The sequence below is a fragment of the Sapajus apella genome, unplaced genomic scaffold, assembly GCF_009761245.1.
Source record: "Sapajus apella isolate SASKATOON/1434 unplaced genomic scaffold, GSC_monkey_1.0 scaffold44, whole genome shotgun sequence".
Lineage (NCBI taxonomy): Eukaryota > Metazoa > Chordata > Mammalia > Primates > Cebidae > Sapajus > Sapajus apella.
The window spans coordinates 12,902,693-12,928,452 of NW_022436984.1; the positions used below are offsets into that span (position 1 = coordinate 12,902,693).

The 25,760-nt window shown below is 43.1% G+C and overlaps 1 pseudogene; it reads right to left on the reverse strand.

The window, feature by feature from the left end:
* Positions 1 to 15,653: 15,653 nt before the first annotated feature.
* LOC116524208 lies at positions 15,654 to 16,336 on the reverse strand (annotated as a pseudogene).
* Between the last annotated feature and the right edge of the window lie 9,424 nt (positions 16,337 to 25,760).

Below are 25,760 nucleotides of genomic sequence, written 5' to 3' on the forward strand. Positions count from 1 at the left end.
GTGGTACAATCTCAGCTCATTGCAACCTCCACCTCCCAGGTTCAAGTGATTCTCCTGCCTCAGCCTCTGGAGTAGCTGGGATTACAGGCACACATGATCATGTCTGGCTAATTTTTGTACTTTTAGTAGAGATGGGGTTTCACCATGTTGGCCAGGCTGGTCTTGAACTCCTGACCTAAAGTGAATCGCCAGCCTCAGCCTCCCAAAGTGCTGGGATTACAGGTGTGAGCCACTGCTCCATGAAAAAGGGGCCTTTATCCTTTGTCTTCAGCTGCATCTATGAAAAGAAGTTTCATATAAAAGCTGATATAAATGGCTAGTAAAGCAGAGAAATCACTTAAGATTTGTAGACATTTGCTGTGTTTGATTAATATGTATCAGTTTACAGTTAATTTTAGGAAAACTTAAACTTTATAAATTGCCTGGAAATCACCCATGAAAAACTAATTCTCATTTAGGGATTTAATAATTTTTTATTAACTGTTAGGATTTTGAAGTTTTGCTAGTCTTATCATCTGGGATACTGGAATTTTGTCTTGTTGGGACTGTCGATTAAACAAAATAATTCTTCAAAAGTGCTTAGCACAATGTTCAGTAAATAGTAAATGCTGAATAAACACTGGCTTCACTATTATTAGGTAGTCCTATACTACGATTCCTCCAAATTATATCATGAGCTTTTTGGTACATATTTGAGGAAGCTCCCATCTATATGTTTGGACTAGTGCATTAATAAAGCTGCCAGCTTAGATAAAGAAAGCCATCTAAAAATTTAAAGTTAAGTACATGATGGAAAATTCTTGAATATGTTGTCAAGTTAGGTACAAAATATAGGGGGATTGTATTGTTGAATATAAATAAGCCATTAGACCATTTTAAGAATGCTCTCTTCTGTCATAAGGGCTTGCTTATGAATAATATATCACATGCATGAAAGGAAGTGGTGGCTAGTTTCATTTCCCTAAAACACGTTTCAATGGTAAATTGGAGGCAGCTGTGGTTTACCAAAGCCTAAACCCAATGAGGTCTACTATAACTAGTGTAGATTTACTGTTTGACTCATGGTCAGGCTTTAATCGTAGGGGAACAAGAAATATTACTTAGATTTCATTGTTTAATCTTTCATTCATTTGTTTTCCATGTTTGTTTCAGTCTGTGGGCAAGATCCCTTTTGATTGCAACATGCAGTCCTTATTTCTGCAATTTATCTTCATTTGCCATTTTGAGAGGGCTATGAAAACCCTATGATAAGCTCCTTATTCTCCAAATCTATGCATATAAGCCTCGTTGAATTGGATTCATCCTAAGACATTTTGAAATCACATCAGCACTTTCAGATCAGCAAGTTATTTCTTAATAAATTACTGTCTTAATGTTAGATGCTATTTTAAAAACACTAAAGAGAGCAGTTTCCAAGTATGTGTTACTACTTCCAGGGAATTGTAAACTGGAGTGTTTAATTAAATGGAGGCCCTAAATTTTTATTATGCTGTCACTGGATATTTGAATAACTAGCTGTAAATGAGTTCTAGTTGTACAAAAGTGATTTTCTAAATCCAATTGTCCCTGTTCAAAATATAGTTCTAGTTCCTGGGTGAAACTGAAAATGAAATGGCCATGTCTTTATAACTAAAACAAATGAGAGTGTTGCAGCAATAAAATGAACCCATAGACAGGAAAAAAACCCTTTGAATCAAGTTTTTTTTCTTCCCCTGAACTGATTGGGTAATTTACTCAACTAATTTTGTCTAGTCATTAGAAAGTTAATTCTCCATTCTATAATTTCCTTCCACTCAAGTGAGCAATATTGGTACGTATAATTTGGATTAAGGACATCCCTCTGCTCTTACAAATATCTGGATATATGCCTTGAATATGCCTTCTCATTTAGGCCACAGAAATTTATCCAAAGACAAACCAATCAAAGATAATAACATTACCATTTATTGAGGATCTCCTTCATGACAAGACTTTTTCCTATACAAGTATTCATCGACTTACGACCTATGCAACTTACAACCGTTCGACTTTACGACCACAATCGCTAGCCATGACTGATCCGTGTCTGGCAGCAGAAACTTTGCCCAGCTGGGCATACGACAGTGCGGACCAGCTTCCGGCAGCACTACCATCTCCGCGTGCATATAGCCTACTCAACTTACGACCAAATCGTGTTACGACCGGTCTGTCGGAACCAATCGTGGTCGTAAGTCGAGCACTAGCTGTATTGAGGTATAATTGACAATTGAAAATTGTACATATTTAAAGTGTACAATGTGATTATTTGATATGCATGTATGTGCAGATATCCGTATATGGATATACACACATATCATATATATGCATATATGGATATATCCATATCAAATCATATATATATGATATGCATATACATCCTATATATATCATATACATATCCATCACCTCACAGTTACCATTTTCTTTTTTGTGAGATGGAATCTTTCCCTGTCACCGAGGCGGGAGTGCAGTGGTGCGATCTCGCTCACTGCAACTGCCATCTCCTGGGTTCAAGCGATTCTCCTGCCTCAGCCTCCTGAGTAGCTGGGACTACAGGCGCCCACCACCACGCCTGGCTAATTTTTGTATTTGTAGTAGAGATGGGGTTTCGCCATATTGGTTAAGCTCTTCTCAAACTCCTCACCTTGTGATCTGCCTGCCTCAGCCTCCCAAAGTGCTGGGATTACAGGCGTGAGCCACCATGCCCAGCCATCATTTTCTTTTGTTCTCTTTCTCTTTCTTTCTCCCTTTCTTTCTCTTCTTTCTTTCTTTCATTTTTGGCTGTGAGAACACTTATAAGCTACCTGCTTGGCAGATTTCAAGTATACAATATAGTGTTGCTAGTTGTAGTCACATCGTTGTATAATAGATCTCCATAATTTATTAATTTGCATAACTGAAACTTTGTACCCCTTTATAACACCTCCCATTCCCCTATCCCTCCAGCTCATGGCAACCAACATTCCACTCTCTGCCGTTCTTCAGTTTGACTACTTTAGTTTCCACATATAAGGGAGATCAACACAGTATTTGCTTTTCTGTGTCTGGCGTAGTTTACTTAGCTTAATGTTCTTTAGGTTCATTAATGTTGCAAATAACAGGATTTCCTTTTGTTTTGAAGGCAGATAATATTCTGTTGTGTATGTATACCATATTGTTTTCATCCATTCATCTGTCGATGGACATTTAGATTGTTTTTATATCTTGGCTTTTGTGAATAATGCTGCAATGAACGTGAGAGTACAGATACCTCTTAGAAATCCTAATTTTCCTTTCATCTTTTTTTTTTTCAGACAGTGTCTCGTCACCCAGCCTGGAATGCAGTGGCATGATCTTGACTCACTGCAACCTCTGCCTCTTGGGCTCAAGTGATTCTCCTGCCTCAGCCTCCGGAATAACTGGGATTATAGGCATACATCACCATGCCTGGCTAATTTTTGCATTTTTAGTACAGATGGGGTTTCATCATGTTGGCCAAGCTGGTCTCCAACTCCTGACCTCAGGAGATCCCCCCACCCCCGCCTCTGCCTCCCAAAGTGCTGGGATTACAGACTTGAGCCACTGCTCCTGGCCTATTTGATCATCTTTTACAGTTTAGGGAATTTACAGCTTAAATATGGCACAGGATAGAAACAGACTTTGAAAATAGGTCTGTTTGACTTCAAAATCTGTGCTCCTGGCCAGGCACAGTGGCTCACGCCTGTAATCCTATCACTTTGGGAGGCTGAGGCAGGAGGATCACTTGAGGTCAGGACTTTGAGACCAGCCTAGCCAATATGGCAAAACCCTGTCTCTACTAAAAATACAAATATTAGTTGGGCATGGTGGTATGCTCCTGTAACCCCAGCTACTTGGGAGGCAGAGGCACGAGAATCACCTGAACCTGGGAGGTGGAGGTTGCAATGAGCCGAGATCGTGCCACTACACCCTAGCCTGGGTGACAGAGCACGACTCTGTCTCAAAAACAAAACAAAACAAAAAACAAACTAAAAAACCTGTGCTCCCTACTGTGCTGTCCTGCCTCTCAGTGCAAGATAAACAGAGTGGGCCGTATAACCTATGATGTCATCATTGGCAAGGCCTGTTGCTACCGTGTGATGCCTGCTCCCTAGATGACTTCCTTGGGGGTGAAGCTAGAGGAAATCTGGCACCAAGCTGGTTGAGGGGCAGAGTGAGAATGTCTGGGCTTCCCCCACCCAGCTGGGAATGTGAATGATGCAAATCATCTCATCGAAGGCTTAACCACAGCCAGGAGACTCCTCCAGTGACGATGAGAGTGTACAAATGAAGTGCAGGCGCGGGGGAGCCTTCACACACCTCCAGCCCTTCCTGCTTCTTGAAATACTCATATCCTCTGGCAGAAACCAGCTACAGAAATCCATGTCCACTTACTCACAGCCTGAAAGAAACCCACACAGTGGACCTTCCTGCCAGTTGCATGATAATTAGAGTTACTATTGAGTTTCTACTGTGCATCTTCTCAATTAGGCACAATTACCAAATGTAAGAAATGAGGAAATTAAGACAGGAATTAGATGAATTGCCCAAGGTTATTACATAGCTTACAACTGGCCAGCCAGGATTTAAACCTTGGTCTATATCCTAATCCAAGACCATGTTCCTCTCACTACTCAGGTTTGTGTCTTTGGCATGGGAATATTACAAAGTCATTATTTCTCCTGATTATATTTTTGCTGCTGTTATATGACCATCTCATTTCTTGTCACTGACTTTTTCCCAAAAGCAAGAACATGGTATGGAATTTTCGGGGAAGCAATTGAAATGAAGTGTTCGAATTTCAGAGCTTGCATTACTGGATTATGTGTAGATTGTTATTTCTCTGTACTGTCTCTTTCTTCTTCCTGCTACCTCATATAGGTACTTGATAGCCGATTATTAGAGTCTTTCTAGGGGTTCTTGAACATAGTTCACTTGTAGAAAAGTGTTGGTTGAAATTGTAAGAGGCAGACATTTGGGTTCTCGTAGCCTTGCAAGAAATGGAAGGAAGTAACTTTTGGGCTTATGAAAATGTGTACTGCAAAGGTTTTTTTCTTTCTTCTTCTTCTTCTTTTTCTTTTCTTTTCTCTTTTTTTAAGAGACAGGGTCTTGCTCTGTCACCCAGGCTGCAGTGCAGAGCAATCATAGCTCACTGCAAGGGTCCTTCTGTCTCAGCCTCCCAAGTAGCAGGGACCACAGGCATAGTCACCATGCCTGGCTAAATTTTCTTATTTTTTATTTTATGTAGAGACAGGATCTTGCTGTGTTGCCCAGGCTGGTCTCAAAACTCCTGGTTTCGAGGGATCTCCCCACCTTGGTCTCCCAAAATGCTGGGATTATAGGCAGGGGCCACCATGCCCAGCGGTTTTCTTAAAGTTCTCTGCAAGGTATAGATAGTTTTACAAGTGAGATGATTTGTCAGTACAGTAGCAACATTAGACTGCTACAAGCCATTTCAAGCTTGTAGCAAATTATCCATTCTTATATGACAAAGCCTATGGGACAATTAGAGGACTTGAACTGTCTCTCTTCGGTGCCACTAAAGAAGGGACTGAAGCTTCATAAATCGAGTCCTTTACTCTCCTAGCTCTGATCCTCTCCTTCCTATAAGTAATGGTCATGTTGCCTTCAGTAGGTGGTTGTCAAGCCTGTATTTTGTTTTGTTTTGTTTTAGAGATGGTCTCGCTTTGCTGTCCAGGCTGGACTTGAACTCCTGGGCTCACTCTATCCTCCTGCCTCAGCCTCCTGAGTAGCTGGGACTACAGGCACTGCTATGGAAACTGACTTGTCAGGCCTTTTAATACCATCTCATCACCGTAATTATCAACAAATGTGCTCTAAAAATCTTTTACATGTCAGCATAAAGGGCTTGAGCCATGCCTATATTAAAACACAGGTGATATCCTTATCCTTTGATGTTGAAATGTTGAAAGAGTTGATTAGCTGTCCTTGCTATCCCTAGCAAGGATAGCTAATAACTGTTTTGCTTTTGTTTTTATGTATATATATACACAAAGGCAAAAGCAAGACAATATTTGAAATTTGAAAACATTGCTTCTCGTAACATTCTATTTCAGGATTAAATCACATAACCCACCAATCTCTGTCAACTCACTCTCCAGTAACCACCCCACCTCCAATTCCCTGTAAATAGCAAACACTCCATCATCTGCAGGGAACACTGTTGAGTAGCCAGAGTAGTAACTGTATTTGCTTATTTTTTTACTTGAGAAGGTTTTTTGTTTGTTTGTTTTGAGATTGGTATGTGTGGGGGTTGCCGGGGGGGCGGGTCTCACTATGTTGCCCAGGCTGGATTTGAACCTGTGGGCTGAAACCTTCTGCCTCAGCCTCTTGAGTCACTGAAACTACAGATGCGTCACCATGCCTGGCTACTTGAGAAGTTTTACAACGATTTTTACGCTTTCAAAGCAGAAAAAGAAAACAATCTAGAATTTGTCTCTACCATAATGTCATCCATAAAAAGTGATTTTAAGATGAAGACTTCTAGAGAGATACGAGCTGCTGGATTTAGCATTCAGCCCTCACTTTCATTCAATGTAGTTGTCATTTTAGACCCAAGCTTTCCCTAGAGATAGTGATTCCAGCAGGGGAAGAAATATGTGAAGTTATTGCAAGAAAGTTTTTGTGTGAAGTTGTGACTGCTGCCAGAGATGTCATATGTTTTAGTTAACTTTCTTCCCAGGAACCAAGAAAATTTCCCAAGCCCCAGATAAATACAGCTGGACTGCTATACAGAAGTCAGTAGCATGGGGCTGAAGAGAGAGACTGAATTTTACACACTTAATTTGTTTCTGGTTGAGATAAAGCCTCTATTCTATTTTGCTTAAGGTAAAAATCCAATTCACTTTGAAAGTTACAAAGCCTTATGCCACTGGAAAAAAATGATTAAGATTTCTGTCACTGCAATTACAATTTATACCATAATAAATTTACCTAAGGATGTGACGGCCTCTACTGGATTCCTTCCAGAGTTCTCTAAGGAATAAAAGCATGCAACTGACAGTCTCTGGGACATTCTGGTTCTGCCTCTTCCTTCCCATCCCATCAGCTTTGGAAACTATCTACCCCCATGCCGTTGATTAGCAACTCTGCATGTATGCAGTGCAACAGTAATTAATGTTCCCCATGCTGACTCTCAGGAGCTACAATACCATGAAGTGCCCTTCAGAATTATCAAGGAGAAATTAAATTATGCTTAATACAGTTTTAGAGCAGTTTCTCTCATGAGTTAAAGCACCTCTACTGGGAGGGGCTGGAGGTGGCTCCTTCTGACTTGTGCAAGCAGATTATTAAAATGGTAAGGAATTTTGCAAGCCAGATGTTAAACCTTTCAAATTGGGCCATGGTGGGAGTATGTGCATCACAGAAATTGGAACTGCTAAAAATAAAGGCTCCCTATCAGCACCATTGTCTATATCTTTGAAACTGCATAATTCAATTAATACCTGTTAGCTAGAACAGCATATCTCACACTTGCTGGGCAGTTATTTACTGATGAGTCTTGCTAGGCTGAAAAGCCGGTTAATACCTGGATTAATTTCCTGTGCCTACTGTAACAGATCACCACGGACTTGGTAACGTAAAGCAATCCAAACGTATTCTTGCCTAGTTCTGGAGGCCAGAAGTCTAAATCACTGGGCTGAAATCCAGGTGTTGGCAAGGATGGGCTCCCTCCAGAGGCTCTGGGAGAGAAGCTGCTCATTGCTTTTTCAAGCTTCTGGTAGCTGCTGGCATTTCTTGGCTTGTGACTTTGTCGCTAGAATCTTTAAGGCAAGCATCTTCAAATGTCTGTCTTTTCTATCTTTGCTATTTTCACCTTGCCTGTGTGTGTGTGTGTGTGTGTGTGTGTGTGTGTGGTGTGAAATCTTCCTCTGTCTTATAAGGTCACTAGTGATTGCATTTTTTAAGGTCTACCCAAATAATCCAAGACAATCTCCCCATTTTAAGAGTTTTAACTTACTCTCATCTATAAAGCTCCCCCCACCACCTTTTCTTTTTTTTTTTTCCCAATAAAGGTAACTTTTACAGATTCCAGGAAAATAACTGCTATGTTTGGGAGGGCCATTTTTCAGCCTACCATGATATCCACCTTAGCAGCTCGCCCTGTAACATCTTTAACAAACTAAATAATAGAGAGTAAAGTCTTCATTCTAATGATAGTGGCAGCTCTTTCTTGTTGCCTACTTATTTCCTGTGCACCAGGCAAAGTGTTTAGCATATCATCCCACTATTACTCCTTCCCAAGCCAATAAATATGTGCTCGAATGTCATAAATACTCTTTTTGGAACACAGGTATCAAAACTGATATGTCATAATATACATTCCCTGCTTCCCTCCGCCTTCACCTCAAAGCCATGCCCTGGGGCTGCTCCTAAAGTTCTTCCAGGGCCTCCTATTTATGTAGTCTACTTTTCCTATCCTAGTTTCATAGTTTCCAGCCCTATCCCTTAGTTATCCTTAGCAAGCTTATCTTAATACCCAACACAGGGCTCCTTTAAAGGGATTGTGGAAAGTGCATCTATTGGCTGGGAGTGACTTCTCTGATATGCAAAGTCCCTGGTCAAGTGAACCGAAGGCTCTGGGCCAAGGTTAGTTCCTGGGTAAAACTGGCAATATCATCCCTCAAAACGTGGCTGGAGGGGGCCGTGAACCACGCCTGTCGGTATTTAACCTGTATCCTGTTGTTTTTGGTTAACCTTCGTCCCAGGGGTTCTCTCCTGATCTGCTTGCTTAGCTCACTATTTAATTTCTACAACTTGCACTAGAGGAAGGGAAAGATAAAGGAGCTAGTATTTGGTGATTGCCCACTCTGTGTCAGGCTCTCTGCTGTGAGAGTTTCACGTATTGGGCTAAGGATGACGTAAAATCCAAGAACCTTTTCTGGGGTTATTCTTTGTAGCTGCAGTTAATAATCTGGCAGAAGTGTTTTAGAGATGTAATATAGTAAGTTGATCAGTTTGGTAGCACTTCCATATTTCTGTTAAAATTTCCAGATGTGCATAAAAGCTGGTTGAATCTGGCCTGTATGGTAGCTAGTGTTTTATGAAGGAATTCAGGTCACATTTGCTTAGTTTTAGAAATGCTCTATAGAAACTGTGATTTTTTTTTTTTTTTTTTTTTTTGTGCAAGCAGAAAATGAATTCCTAGGAACTGGACAAAGTCAGCAGTAGCAGGTCAAGGGCACAGTTGGGGAAGATGGTCTTGACTTCATTACTCTGGCTGAAAGGTACCTAATCTTCAGACTCCCCTCCCCTCCCCTCCCCTGCCTTATCATTCTTTTTCTTTCTTCTTCTTTTTCTTTTTTTGATGGAGTCTTGCTATGTTACCCAGGCTAGAGTGCAGTGACTATCATAGGTGTGACCATAGTGCACTCCAGCTTTGAACTCCTGGGCTGAAGCAATCCTCCTGCCTCCCAAGTAACTGGGACTGCAGGTGTGCATCCCTGGGCCTGGTGGTTTCTTTCTTTCTTTCTTTCTTTCTTTTTTTTTTTTTGAGATGGCGTTTCACTGTTGTCACCCAGGCTGAAGTGCAATGGCATGATCTCAGCTCACTGCAACCTCTGCCTCCTGGGCTCAAGTGATTCTCCTGCCTCAGCCTCCAGAGTAGCTGAGACTACAGGCACTTGCCACCACACCCAGCAAGTTTTTCTATTTTCAGTAGAGATGGGGTTTCACCCTGTTGGCTAGGCTAAGGCTAGGCACGGTGGCTCACTATTGTAATCCCAAGCACTTTGGGAGGCTGAGGCGGGTGGATCACGAGGTCAAAAGATTGAGACCATCCTGGCTAACACGGTGAAACACTGTTTTTACTAAAAATACAAAAAATTAGCCAGGCGTGGGAGCGGGTACCTGTAGTCCTAGCTACTGGGGCGGCTGAGACAAGAGAATCACTTGAACCTGGGAGGCGGAGGTTGCAATGAGCCAAGATCGCACCACTGCACTCCAGCCTGGGATACAGAGTGAGACTCTGTCTCAAAAAAAAAAAAAAAGAAAAGATACAAAAATTAGCCAGGTGTGGTGGCGGGCACCTGTAATCCCAGCTACTTGGGAGGCTGAGTCAGGAGAATCGCTTGGACCTGGGAGGCGGAGGTTGCAGTGAGCTGAGATTGTGTCATTGCACGCCAGCCTGGGCAACAAGAGTGAAATACTCTGTCAAAAAAAAAAAAAAAAGTAAATAAAATAAAAGAAAGAAAGAAGGAAAGAAAATGGCAGAGCAGGGTATAGATGAGGGTGAGGCAAGCAATGGACCTAAGGTACACTGCTCAGGGAGGCACTCACCCCCAGGTGACCTTGCACTTGAATGACCTGCAATCCCCAAAGCTGGTGCCTCACTTGCCTCACCCTGGACCCAGCCCTGCAGCACTACCTTTTGCCCTTGGGGTGTTCAATGTTTAGCAAGGATCCCATATCAGTATGGGTCAGACCCCAAGAGAGAAACCACATGGTGATTTGAACAGGGAATTTTAATATAGGGAATTATTAACTCGTGGTCTATTGTTTAGAAACTCACGAGGACACAGAGGGAGAGAATACGACAAGCCAAGCCATGGAATTTTGACCTTCAGGACAAAGTGAGGACTTTGTTTTTCCCTTAGGGCTGTGCCTGAGAGAGCATGACTTCCCCTATTTATTAGGAACATTAGACTGCAGCATTTCCTTTCCAATCACTCCAAGCATTTAGGCTATTTAAAGAATCTAAATAACATCTCAGTCAAACTAACATTCCGAGAGAGAAATGTTTTAATCTATCTTTTCCCAGAGTAGCCTTTAGGTCTCTGAGCGGGTGCAAACAGGCTGGGTGATGGTTGATATATTTGAAGATTCATGGGAATCCAGAAGTTTTGGCAGAGGTACATATGAATCTCAAGGAAAAATTGAATATAATTTGATATAATGCAAACGGCACAGAATTTGCATGCAGGACAAATCACAACAGCTGTTTGTTATCTCTCACTTAAATGGCAGTAACAGGATTGCTTAAACAAATTCCCTTCCTTTCTAGAATGTTCAGAGTATTTAATATTTGCATAATGATTAATCTCCTGCTCCAGAGGAAATTCTCAAAGGAAGAGAAGACACAACACAGAAGCACTTTAAATTACAACACCATGGGCAAAGAGAAAAGAGGGGGGGTGGGGGGATGGGGGGTGAGGGGGGCGGTTTTATGGCTAGGAGGACCGAGCAACAGCTGGGTGCTCTGATTGGGTCCAGGGGAGCGGGATTGAGATAGGGCAGCCGCTATTGGTTGGCGGGTTGTTGGGTGGGCTTTCCCGTGTGAGAGCTTTCCAAGGGAGCCACGTGGCAGAGCCAGGTGCCGGGTGCAGAGTCAGGTGCTGAGTGCAGAGGTGGGTGTGTCCGGCTTCCAGCGAGGCAACCGGCCTTACAGTCACAGCTTGTCAAATAACTTTCTGTTTCTGCTCTGAAAGGACATTTTATAAAAGAAGTTAAAAATTCTACATGGATATTGATATTCTGAGGGGCTAACAGAAAGTGGTCATTTGTAATGACTAAACATGTTATTCCGTTATGACTAAACATATCTCATGACTCAGTTCTGAAACCCAGTACTAAATACATAGTTAATGAATAATATTTATTAACTATGGCCATCACAAATATTCATCAAATGCTTGTCTTCATTTGTGGAGAGAATGAAAGCGACAAATTCTATCTATATTTACTCTTATTTAAAAGGCAAATTCATTTTTAGAATACTGTTTGATAAAATTATTTAACACAAGGAAATTTTCTTTTAAAAAAGTCTTCTGTCTTTGAGTTAATACTCCTACACTAAGATGGTTTACTAATGTTTTGCTTGTTTTTTTTTTTGTTTTTTTTTTGAGATGAAGTCTCACTCTGTTGCCCAGGCTGGAGTGCAGTGGCACAATCTTGGCTCACTGCAACCTCTGCCTCCCAGGTTCAGGCAATTCTCCTGCCTCAGCCTCCAGAGTAGCTGGGATTACAGGCACCTGCCACCACACCCGGCTAATTTTTGTATTTTTAGTAGAGATGGGGGTTTTACCATGTTGCCCAGGCTGGTCTTGAACTCCTGACCTCGTGATCCGCCCACCTCGGCCTCCCAAAGTGCTGGGATTACAGGCGTGAGCCACCGCGCCCAGCAAGTTTTGCTTGTTAAATGGCCAATTGATGGACTATGTAACATATTCAGCAAAGAGTAATACAAAGCAGTGTTCTAAAAGGTTAAACTCAGAGGTAGCAGTAATTCACTGCTACCCTTTCCTGGCCTTCTTGTTGATCAACAACCCATCTTAAAGGTTGTTGGATGGGGTGGGTATATCATATGTGAATAGAATGGAGCAGGAGTTGGTAACATTTTTCCTTCAAAGGGCCAAATAGTAAATATTTGAGGCTTTACTACCCACTTCTGGTATTGTGATACTAAAGCAACCCTAGGAAATATGTAAATGAATAGATGTGACTGTGTTCCAAAAAACTTTAATTTCAAAAACAGGTGGCAGACTGAGCTTGGCTTGTGGGCCATAACTCACCGACTTCTGGAATACAGCAAGCCCAACAGGGTGTTAAACTGGCTCTGAAGTTGCATTGGAAATATAAGCTAGGATTAGGAAGAAGCCAGTGGGTGCTAGGGTTCTCTCTGAGCAAGTGGATCCACTGTGATGGGAAAAGCCATGAGAAAACATTAATAATAATGAGTGGTAATAGCAATTGCTAATGTTTACTGAGAATTTGCGATATAACTTGGGTTAAATACATGTTTTATCTCACATAATCTTTATATCCTTGAGGTATAATAACATTCCCATTTTGTAGATGAGAAAATTGGGGTATGGAGAGGTTACATAAATTTCTCAAAGACATACAGTTAGTAAGTGTTGTGCTGAGATATGAATTCAGATAGACTGACTTTAGAGACTGCTCTTTTTTTTTATTTGAGATGGAGTCTCACTCTGTCACTGAGGCTGAAATGCAGTGGTGCAATCTTGGCTCACTGCAACCGCAGCCTCCTGGGTTCAAGCTGTTCCTTTGCCTCAGCCTCCCAAGTAGCTGGGACCACAGGCACATGTCATCACACCCAGCTAATTTTTGTATTTTTAGTAAAGATGGGGTTTCACCATATTGTCCAGGATGGTCTTGATCTCTTGACCTCGTGATCCCCCGGCCTTGGCCTCCCAAAGTGCTGGGATTACAGGTGTGAGCCACTGCACCTGGCTGAGACTGCTCTTCCAAGGATGCAATACTACATCCCCCCAGAGGACAAAGCCACGTCCAAAGTCATCATAGCTGGGAGGGAGTAGAAGGATCTTTATATAGACTATAGGTTCTAGGGGTTCTGTTCAGGTTCTAGGGGTTCATCATGCTGCAGATGGGCCAGGAATAGTGTCCTGGGACATGCACTGGGGGGAGACAATTTTCCATTTGTCACTTATATTTCTTCACATGTTCAAGCAGAAGCATTGATAGCATCTTTCTTTCTTTCTTTCTCTTTCTTTCTTTTTTTTTTTTTTGAGACAGAGTTTTGCTCTTGTTGCCAAGGCTGGAGTGCAATGGCACGATCTCGGCTCACCACAAGCTCCGCCTCCCGGGTTCAAGCGATTCTCCTGCCTCAGCCTCCTGAGTATCGGGGGTTACAGGCATGTGCCACCACGCCCAGCTAAGTTTTTGTATTTTTAGTAGAGACCGAGGTTTCTTCATGTTGGTCAGTCTGGTCTTGAACTCCTGACCTCATGATCCTCCCACCACAGCCTCCCAAAGTGCTGTGATTACAGGCGTGAGCCACTGCACCTGGCCGCGTTTTTCAAAGATGTTTGCATATTGGAGAGCAGCCTCGGAAGACAGAGGTAGTTTCTCGGTCTGGAATGGAGAGAAGGTTTGCTTGCTGCATAGTATAATAAAGACGATGCCCCTTTTTGGGGCAAAGCTGAGCAAGTTTGTTTGTAGCCTATTATAAATGATTGGAGTTCTTTGGCTGTTTTGGAATCTGCTGTGTGTGTTACTGGGCTACTCTATGTTACCCCCTTGGACCTTAGTGGGAGCAAGGAGAACTAATGTGAACATGAATCTCATGCTGTTTGCTGTGCTGAGTAAAACAAAGTCCTTTGTCTTTGGCCCAGGAGTCTCATGTCTTCTGCCAGTATCCTGAATCTGTGGCAGGCTAACTTGCTATTGTGCAAGCAGGGTGAAATGTCAGTTCTTGACATACACAGGAGGCACAGTGGATCCTAATGGCTGGTCTGAGGGGGAAAGCTGTTTACTCTTGGCTTGGTTTTGTGTCTTTTTAAATTTTGGATGAATGAGGCCTATGCTGAAGCCGGAGAGAGGCAAACCTCTACAAGCACCCGTAGCTCTTGATTATATAACTAGCAGAGTGCTGTGGTCTTCTGAGAAGTTCTAAAATTGGCCATATGGAGTTAAAGATGTACAATTGATTTGTTGGAGTGATTTTCACTGTACCATAGCTGTAACATAAATATTACATTCCAGCTGTCTAATATAGTGTTTCCCAGAGCTGCTCATTAGATCACATGGTAACATTAAAATAACAACAATAAAACAACAGATTCCTGAGCACCACCTCATATATGATGAATCAGAGTATCTGGGGAAGAGGCTCAGAAATCAATATCTTACAAAGATTTCCCAGATTATTTAGATGCAGTCAGTCCCTGCACTGTTCTAATGATAAAAATTGAATTCTGTGGCAGACAAATCCTGCTTCTCTGAACCTAAATTTCTTCATTTGTTACACAAAAAGTTGCTCTAGAACTGCTGTTCAATATGGTGGCACTACTCACGTGGCTATTTGAAATACAATTTATCAAAATTAAATTTAAAATTCATTTCCTCAGTTGCATTAGCCACATTTCAAATATTTAATAACCACATGTGGCTACAGGCTACAGTGTCACATACCACAGATGAAGAACATTGCCATCATCACAGAAAGCTCTATTGAATAGAGCTGCGCTAGAATATCTTATTACACCAGAAAGGAAGACTGCTAGCAGAGATGACTGAGACTCAGGAGCTAACACGAATAAGCTTCCATTGGCCAAAGATGGGATAATTTGAGCACTGATCAGAAAAGTAGCTGCAATGGATTTAAATACATCGAATATATTTAAACCCATGAGTTCATAATCATACTAAAATAATATTTATTGGTAATTTTTGGAGGATGCTAGGGAACCAAGTCACTATCTGAAAACTGGAAAATAAAGGGTTATCAAGCATTTAATCAGTACTGTTCATAAGGGAAAGGCTGGGTAAATGTTTGAGACAGACTGAGATGCATATCAGAAGGCTAGTTAGCAGGTCCCACAGAATGAGCACTGGTTGCCCTTTGCCATGCCCAGTTCAATAACATACACTTGTGCTGGTTTTTCTTCCTTTCTTTTTTCATTTCCCTTATCCTGCACTTCTGTTCTCTGGGATTCGTAAATAAATTACAGCATGCAAATCTCTATCTCAGGCTCTGCTTTGCGGGGAGAGGAACTCTGGCTAGGATAGCGTTCTATTTCAAATTCTTGAAAGGGAATCTAACCCCACGTGGGTATAGATTTGATTGCTTGGTTCAGAGTTCTACTCCTGGTCCAATCTCTTGTGAGAGGCTGTTTCTTCTAGAAATGTAGTTGGGATTTCTTTTTAATCGCATTTATTTTAATGCTGAGTTTACTCCTGTGCCATAATAATATTGTTTACTCAGTTTCTTCTGGGACATCTTTTCCTTCTGGGCAACCTCATCTTCTGGATTAGGAACCATCTGTTCCTTTTCAGTAAGGATCATCTCAGTGTGGCAGGGAGAGCTCATGCATGGGTTGATTCAAGCTCTGTAGGTCTGGCAGGACCTCTTAGGTGCTTTGTTCACTTGGATATGCTCAATGACCAGAGAATCTATGTTTAAACCCTTAGGTTCAGCATTATTCTCTGCATTTTTAAGAATGTGCAGCAAAAATTCAGCACTCTTTTTGGGCCACCGATCTTGTGTCCAGCCACACTGCCTGGACTGGGCACACCTGCCAACTCCACCATTGTGTCGTCGGAATGGTATGCACTGTTTCTGTAAAGTGACATCTTTCAGATACTTTGTGGCTTTTTGTATATGCATACGCTTGATGGCCTGGGCAGTTTCACGAGTGTTCTTACAGTGAACATGAAGATTGGAACCTCTTGATTTGCATGACTTTGTGGGGTTCTCCAGGTCAAGTGAATAGCGAACCATTTTCACCGATTACCTCAGGCCACTTAGGGAAAGAGGAAGAGTGGTGGCTTCTGGGAGAACTCTGGGACTTCTTAAAATTGAAGAAGTATGGCCATTTGCGGTGGCTCACACCTGTAATCCCAACCCTTTGGGAGACCGAGGTGGGCGGATCATGAGGTCAAGAGATGGAGACCATCCTGGCCAACATGGTGAAATCCCATCTTTACTAAAAATACAAAAATTAGTTGGGCACGGTGGCATGTGCCTGCAGTCCCAGCTACTCGGGAGGCTGAGACAGGAGAATCTCTTGAACCCGGGAGTCGGAGGTTGCAGTGAGCTGAGACTGTACCATTTCACTCCAGCCTGGTGACAGAGCAAGACTATCTCTCAAAAAAAAAAAGTCGAAAGCAGAGATAGTTGTGGAAGTCAAAACTGAATGCAAACCTGCATTGGAAAAAGATTCCTGATATGATTTTATGTGCCTTAAAGTGAAAGAACTCTACCCCAGAGGGTGTGGTAATTATCTGACTCAGAAACATTTAAAAAATAAATAAGAGGTTGAGTCCAAAGGTCAACAGGAAGTGCATTTGGAGGAAGTGGAACACGCACTGTTACATGGGGGATTGCAAGAGGAAAAGCAAGACTGACTGTACATGAAACCTTTAAATCCCTAAGAGGAAAATGGATAATATGCATCATATGGTACACGGTATAATAGCCTGGTACAGAGAATTTACACTGTGTGTAACTACGTTATTATATTCTGTACCAGAACCTCAAAAAATGTATGAGTAGGAAGGTATCCAGCCCTCCAAATCAATAGAAAGCTACCTCCACATTTCTGTAGATATGGAACGGGTTCTTACTGAATGACTGTTAAATACTGAAGCCAAGGCTGGAGCTGGGGCTGGGACTGTGGCTGAGGCTGGGGCTGGGGTGTGTGTGTCTGTGAGGGAGGCAGAACCAGTCTTGATAATTCACCACTTCCCTCCCAGCACTCTGGGCTTCTCTATTCCCCTCCCCACACTTCTTTTTTTTTTTTTTTTTTTTTTTAAGGAACTCTTTTTTTTTTATTGCACTTTAGGTTTTGGGGTACATGTGAAGAACATGCAAGATTGTTGCATAGGTACACACATGGCAGTGTGATTTGCTGACTTCCTCCCCATCACCTATATCTGGCATTTCTCCTCATGCTGTCCCTCCCCTGTTTCCCCCTGACAGACCCCAGTGTGTGATGCTCCCCTCCCTGTGTCCATGTGTTCTCATTGTTCAACACCCACCTATGAGTGAGAACATGCAGTGTTTGATTTTCTGTTCTTGTGTCAGTTTGCTGAGAATGATGGTTTCCAGGTTCATCCATGTCCCTACAAAGGGTACAAACTCATCGTTTTTGATGGCTGCATAATATTCCATGGTGTACATGTGACACATTTTCCCTGCCCAGTCTATCATTGATGGGCATTTGGGTTGGTTCCAGGTCTTTGCTATTGTAACAGTGCTGCAATGAACATTCGTGTGTATGTGTCCTTATAGTAGAACGATTTATAATCCTTTGGATATACACCCAGTAATGGGATTGCTGAGTCAAATGGAATTTCTATTTCTAGGTCCTTGAGGAATTACCACACTGTCTTCCACAATGGTTGAACTAATTTACACTCCCACCAACAGTGTAAAAGTGTTCCTATTTCTCCATATCCTCTCCAGCATCTGTTGTCCCCAGTTTTTTTAATGATCGCCATTCTAACTGGCATGAGATGGTATCTCAATGTAGTTTTGATTTGCATTTCTCTAATGACCAGTGATGATGAGCATTTTTTCATATGTTTGTTGGCCTCATATATGTCTTCTTTTGTAAACTGTCTGTTCATATCCTTCGCCCACTTTTGAATGGGCTTGTTTTTTTTCTTGTATATCTGTTTTAGTTCTTTGTAGATTCTGGATATCGGCCCTTTGTCAGATGGGTAGGCTGCAAAAATTTTTTCCCATTCTGTTGGTTGCTGATTCAATCTAATGACTGTTTCTTTTGCTGTACAGAAGCTGTGGAGTTTGATTAGGTCCCATTTGTCTATTTTGGCTTTTGTTGCCAATGCTTTTGGTGTTTTGGTCATGAAGTCCCTGCCTACGCCTATGTCCTGAATGGTTTTGCCTAGATTTTCTTCTAGGGTTTTTACGGTGTTGTCCACCTCAGTACACGGCCTCTTCCTCCAACGCAAAAACTCTCAGTCACAGGCATGATGTACTGGTAGCTGTTTAACAACTGGCTCTCTAGAGAAAACCAGAAAGCTCTGATTTGCAGCATTTTCCAATTTCTAAGGCATAAATACTCCCATCGCGGCTGATTATAAGTTACTGAACATGGAGTTGGGAGTTGGTGTAAACTGGCCCCTGCACACCAGTGGGAATAGGTGGAAGAAAGGCGAGGGGAGAAATAAAGGGTGGAAAGACACTGTAGAGGGGTTTAAGACTTCCCAGAAGTGAGGGAAGGGAAATCAAGGTATTAATGACCTAGAGTCATTCCCCTAACTTCAGTTACTAAGATTCAGAAACATCGCTATCTGCCTCTTCATGTCAGAAGGGACTCTGTGGAGGCTTGCCTTGCTTCTTTGGCTCAATGTGGCATATTTGGCCATTTTGTTCAATCTATGGCCTCTTCAATGTTTCTGAGAATGTCCTTATATTGTGGCTTTAAAAGAGTCAGAAACTCAGCTGGAGAAAATGTTTTGTGATAGCAAGAGTGCCTTGTATTCCATATGGATGGAAACCTCTTCCATAAACATAATCTAGGCCCTGGAATGCTCACACCCACCTTTCATGGGCACACCACACCCCTTCTTCCCTGCCTGAGTGCTCATGACCCCCACCTGGCTTCCTCAGGTGTTACACACCCTGCTTCACTGGCTATAATTCAAGCTCTCACCTGGTTTCCTTTGGACATCATCTGAGAGCTACCTACCTGTCCTTCCTGAGAGAGCTCCGGCTGGCACAGAACTCTTGCCCTTGGGGATACTGGCAGACACATATCCAGCTTGCCTGAGGCATTGGCAGGAAGCTTAGACCTGTCCTTCTGCCCACAAGCACTGCCTTGAAAGCTCATGCTGGCTTTTTGAGGGCCTGATCCAGTGGCCTGGTTCCTCTGGTCACCTCCCAAACTGCAGATCATTGATTTCATTTGCAGCTCTGGGCCAGCAGAACCCCCCTGTTCTCATCCTTACCAACAAAGCACACACCTGCATTTTCCATAACTGCTCTGGTTGCTCACTTTTTGCTTTTTCTTGGAAAGCATCCAGGACCAGGAATCCAGCTTACTACAGACAGCCTAAATTAATGTTTCTTAGCCTGCACTAAAAAAGAATTTTTGGTAATCTTCTCTTTGGTGTTGAATCTGATCCAAGGTGACTTGCAGGAAAGAAATTCTTCCACTAGCGAGTTAAAAGTGTTCATTTTTGCAATCCTAATAGCTGTTTGAAATATAACAGCTTGTTTAGTCCTCTCCCCAGATGAATGTACCTTCATCTTTAGATTTATGTTTGGTTTTTATCTCTTCTCAAGTAGAGACAGATGAGTGGAAGTTCCCTTATCTCTGCGTCTCAGAACTGGGGCCTCTTTTCTGAGGATTGCTTGTCTTCTAGACACCCAAAGCAGCCACTAGTTAGGTTTATTCTTCTTAATTCTCATTTTCTCTCCATATGTTTTCTTCTCTGAGCTCATAAACACATCACCACTCTTCTTTACAAAGGCAGGCCCCTTATATGATTTGGAACATTCTACATACTGACAGAGCACTCCAGTGGGCTCAGTTAACTCACCACAGTTTTTGTGTCTTTCCAGGTTAGGGAAGGCATTAGGGCTAGAGGTCACTGTGCCCTTCCTGCCAACAGACAGCCTTGCTGCACTCAGTCAGTGAGTGTTCCATTTGTAGTGAAGGCCAAAGGTCTCTGGACTAAAATATGCCTTTAATCCAAGCCCAAGTTATAAAAGAAGGAATTCCAGGTCCTGCTGTCAGGCCTGCGAGGCTGGCCAGGCCAGAGCATCCTTGACCTTTCTTTCTTCCTTCAGCCATCCAGTGAACTTGTGTCCAATTTGTCCTCTAACCCTCCACAGAGAGTTGCATTCCCTGATGCCTCTGGTGATTTGGAAGGCTGCCCAGCTAGGCACAAAAATAGGAGCGCCTGAGGCGAGAGATTCTTCCAAGGTTCTTGGTTGTCAGAAAGATGAACATCACCAAATGATGTTCTAAAAGAAGAGATGAAAGAGATTAACATTGTAAGCAGTTGTGAGATTAGACTGTCCAAGCCACTAGGCTCAAGATGAAGCAGCAGCCATAGCAGAGAAAATCCTGTACTGGAATCGGTAGGATTATGAGCAAGGTTTTAGGGGATTCATCAGAGGAAGGCTAAGTTGAATGGGCACTAATGAGCTGATGACTCAAATCTAAGAACGAGTAAGATCATAGCAACCAAAGCTCTGCATGAAGGCGGTGCTATGTAATTGTCACATCTACTAGAGACAGGCACTGGTCCCCAAGATGAGACTGGCTGGCCCCTTACCCAGCAAGCAAGTTACGAAATGCTTAACTAAAATAAGAACTCTGAACATGCCCAGGAGGATTCCTGGTGCATGCACTTAAATATGTTACTTTCCATATAATTTTTTTTTTTTTTTTTTGAGATACAGTCTTGCTCTGTCGCCCATGCTGGAGTGCATTCGGCTCACCGCAACCTCCGTCTCCTGGGTTCAGGTGATTCTCCTATCTCAGCCTCCTGAATGCCTGGGATTACAGGTGCGCGGCACCACGCCCGGTTAATTTTTGTGTTTTTAGTAGAGACCGGGTTTCACCATGTTGGTCAGGCTGGTCTCGAATTCCTGATCCACCCACCTCAGCCTTCCAAAGTGCTGGAATTACAGGTGTGAGCCACCATGCCTGGCTGTAGTCTATCTTTTATTAAGGTCCTTATTTGGAGAAGGGACTGAACTAGATGTGGGCATATCTTAAAAATGCTTACAAATCTCAAGCCTAGTATAATGTAAATACTCAGAAAACACTTTTTTGGTTACAACATAGTAGGACTCAATCCCATCATGAGTAACTATGGCAGTGGTCTTGAAAAGAGTGGGTACTAGTACACAAATGTTCAGAATGTGACACAGTGCTACATAGTGCCCACCAGTTCACGGGTGAGCTGCCACTCTGCTGGGACAGGTTTCATCTGTTTATTTCAAATATATAAATGTTGGGTGTTCTCTTGGTCTTAGAATGGGTTAGATGTAGCACAGGGCATTTATATTAGTCATGAAATCAGGGTGAGAGTGATGGATGGGGGCCTTCATATATGAAATCAGGGAAGTAGCTTTTCCCTCATCCTCCTCCTCTCCAAAAACGTCTTTCTGAGATATTCTGTATTGTTCTGCCTGGCACAGTTAGGTCTTACTTAGCTTGCCTTATAAGGCCATTTCAGCATTTCAAGAGCTCTCCCCATAGAAAGTTTTTCCTGCTGTTCTGCCTGAGTTGCCTTCTGCTTAATTTTAGTCCATTATGTCTGTAAAGACAGGGAGGGCTCTATGGGGCAAAAGGCCCAATCATCGTGGGAAGAATGAATCATTCCAAGAACAGTGAGCTGGGCTAGAAGGAGAAGGCAGCGAAGGGGCAGGAAGTTGTGGGCGGAATGGGTTATTGAGAACTGCATCAAATAGTCTGTCTTCTCTCTCCATTACTCCCACTAGGGGGTGTCTAGCATTCCAGAATAATCACTATTATTAGAAAGTTGAGGTTTGATGGGTCATCTCCTAATAGAAGGGCACTGGTTTCTCCCCAGGGTTTTCTATGTCTCTGCCCTGAGTTGAGAAGAGATCTGTGTATGTGTATGTGTATGCATGTGTGCATATTTGCTTGTGTGTATGTGCTTGTGTGTGTGGGGGGGGTTAGAATCAGTAAGTGCAGAAATGCCTCTTAAGCATTCATTTGAAGATTCTCAATTCATGGAAATCCTTAGGGATACACTGAGTTCTCCAGGACCTAGCTGACTTGATCGTGAAGTCAATGGCTATAGCAGCTGTGGGCCAGAAACATCCTCAGTCCAGAAGTGGCAGCTGATGTATTTTAATCACTGGGAGTCAAGAAGTTGTAGGGATAAGAAATTAGGGCAGCTGAGGGATCAACTGGAGGTCAGGGATGGAGGAAGGACTGCAGATGTATGAGATTCTGAAGTAGAGTGGTTAGCAGGTGTGGGATGAATGTCAGGGAGAGAGGAGGCTATCTTGAGGGTTTCCAAACATCCAGGCCCTCAGAATGGCCACAGCAGAACTTTCGGTTATAAATGGTTTTGTGGAAAGAACATGGAACTTGGATCTTGGAAGACATGAATTGAAATTTCAGTTCAAGCATTCAGTAGCCCTGAGACTTTGGGAATTTGGGCAAGTTATTTCACATCTTTGATCTTCAATTCCTCGTCTTCACACGGAGACTAATGATACTAGGGTTAAGTGAGAATTTAAAAAATAACGCATATAATGCACTAAGTAAATAGAATCTTCTTCCTTTCCCTTTCTCCTACTTGGAAATGGCTGAGAGCAAAGAAAGATGTTTCCACTGCTGCAGTTCTTACCTCCCATGACCACAGAGTTCTAGGACTGCAGTCCTAGGCAAAAGGGTCCATCTTGGCCACTGAAGTTTTCTGCAATGAAGAAGTTCAGCGAGTGTTCAGGGTATGCCTGCAGAACCCTGGTTCTTCTGTTTGGACCAGCACTCCTAATTTGTAGTACTTTGGGCCATAATTTAGAACCTATTTCTAAATTTTTGAAGGTCTTCCATCTAGTCCTGAGGCCTTTAGTCTCAGAGAACTAAATCGTCTTACCCAGGGTCACACAGAGTACCAAAGCCTGGCCTGGAGTCCAGGTGCAGTGTTATCTGTGTTACCGGTTCCTCCATGCTAACATGACAATGACTCAGTTCCTTACAGCACAGTGTTCCAAAGTCTGAGCCACAGACCATGTGTGCTAGTAGCAGCAGGTGGGCTTGATAAAAATGCAGATTCCTGGCTCCCTGCCAGCCCTGTGCAATCAGATTCCGTAAAGTCCAAAAGTAATGATTTATCAATTTCCCAGATCCAGGTTATACTTTTATATGGAAACATAATGCCTGAATCTGCCAGAGTGCTTTTTTGTGGAGGAAAGTGGGGACTCTTGGGCAGACTTCTTGTTGCTTTCATACTCTACAGGTGTTCCTGACCCTGCTATTCATAGAGCCATCTCTGCTTAGCTACTTCCTTCCTTCCCCCGGAACTTCCTAAAGTGGTTAGGAACAATTGTGAAGGTCACAGGAGACCATTTCTGTGAATGACAGATGTGTTGGTGCAATTTGGAAAGGTCAACTTGATTGATGCCTGAGCCACAGTGATAACCCAAGGCAGCAGCCCTGTCACTCCTAGCCCTCAACAGTGGTGGCATCTGCAGCCTTGAGCAAAGAGATTGTTTCAACTGTTGGAGGGGAAGCTTTAGTTCTTATTTCTGGGAGATTGAGTGGCACCAGGCGAAAGGCTGATTACTAGTTGCAACTTCCTTTGTATTTACAATAGCGTTTCAAGCTAGTTTAGCTGTGTTTTGACTAAAGATGGGGGCAAAAATTACCCCGGCTCCTGAAGCTACGAACTCTGACCTCTCAGGTCTAGAGAGAGATGGACTCTGGACATGTGAACAGGCTCTACGAGATTCTTCCTGACAAGGGCTGTATGAGGTGGCTTTTCAGAAGGAAATTGTTTATGATGGTGGATCACTATTCAGAGAGACTCTTTTTCAAAGAAATGGCAGGGGCAGCAGGGACCACATTAAGTTTTGATAGGGTCCTGCAGCTGTTGGGGCAAAACGGCCTATCTGCCTTGGGGTCTGGGGGTCTCTGCACTGCACAACAGCAGTGGATGTACGGGAATTGCCGGAGGCTGCAGAAGGATTTTGCAATATGCATTCATGTTAACTTCAAAGTGCCCAATATGAGCATACAAATGCTGTCAGAAAGGCAGTTATTGCTACCTTAAGTCCCTGTTGGAGCAAAGTGCAAATTCAATGCTAGTAAAATAAAACAAAGCAAATCATTGTTGTGTAGCAAATGTCACTGTCCTGTGTACCTAACTGGCACGTACTGGCTGACTCCAGGAGGTCGGAGGCGCCACTGATGGAGCCACGTTCAGCCTCCTCCCTTCAAGGCTGGCTGCATCTCTGAATGGGGAGCTGATGAGAAAGAGCTCTCCTTGATAAAACATCATTTTGCCCTTCCCAATCTACGCTTTCCTTTTCTGTTTTCTAGGAACAAGAGGATTTATCTGACTCAACTGGAGATGGCTCCCTTCCCTAATTTATTGTTCCATTCTAAGGCTTCCCCCCTGCTGGGCTCAGTGTGAGCAAACAGTGTGGGAGAATGCAACCACTGCCGAGGCACAAGTTCACAGAGGCAGAGCTGCCCCTCCGCCAGGCCAAGGCAAAGACAAAGCCCAACATCTTTCTTGTCATTCATTGAATTTTGCTGGACCTCAAAAGGAAATAAATTCCAAAGGCAGGAAGTGACCCAGAGACCATAACAATATGGGAAAGGCTTAGCCGCTGCTTCCGCTCCTTTGTTTCAAACTGTTCTAACCTGTGTCCCAGGAAACCTAGCCCATTGCCAGATGGAGATCTGTTTTCAGATGCCTCTTGGCATCTGCCACTCCCGGCTGGTGACATTTGCACATTTCAGAAGGCAAACCTGTCCCAAGATCTTCAAAATTCCGGAGAGGTGTAGCACCAGGGAAGTCCTTGGATCTCCGGCTGACAGCACCAACCAGCTGATTTGCTTCATCTGCAGATGAGCTGCCGCTGGGCTCCAGCCTAGAACACTAGCACACCGGGGTCTGTTCTTGAAGATTTGCAGATTCTGAAATCAAAATGCCCTGTGTTGCCAGAAAAGGCTGGCTCCCTTGCCTGCTGCATAATCCCTTCTCACCAGGCTTTCCTAAAGAAACTCGATGAGTCAGGGAGGAAGAAAACGTGTCTGAGGGAGATCTGGAGGTGGGCCGTTCTCTCTCATTGCCCCTGAAAATTCCCTTCTGTTTTGCAACGTGCGTAATGTTTAGGGATTTGCTTTTACTTTTTCTCTGTTTCTTCCTCTGTCAGCTCTCCCTTTGAGAGCCCCTTCATTTACCACTCATGAAATTAGCTCTGCAATCGCAGGAGGCTCTCTGAGGGGGCATTAGTCACTGCTGCAAAAGTTTAGACTTTGCTTTTATCCCCAGCAGCAGGGCAAGAAATTGTTCCCACCCTACTCTCCAAAGGAACCATCACTCAACTACTCTGCTCTGGCTTGGGGGCTTGTACTTTTCCTAGGCTTTTCATTTTTACTGTGCGCCTTCCATCAGCTTTCCTACTGAAGGCTGTGTGCCCGCTGACGTCTGCGCACAGCAAGGTGGCTTCTGGGATACCTGCTTCAAACAGGTATCCAGCTAACTGCTCCCCCGCTAAACCCTGCCAGGTAATTGGAAAGGAACTTGGAGTTGAGTAAATAATGTGCCTCTTTCAA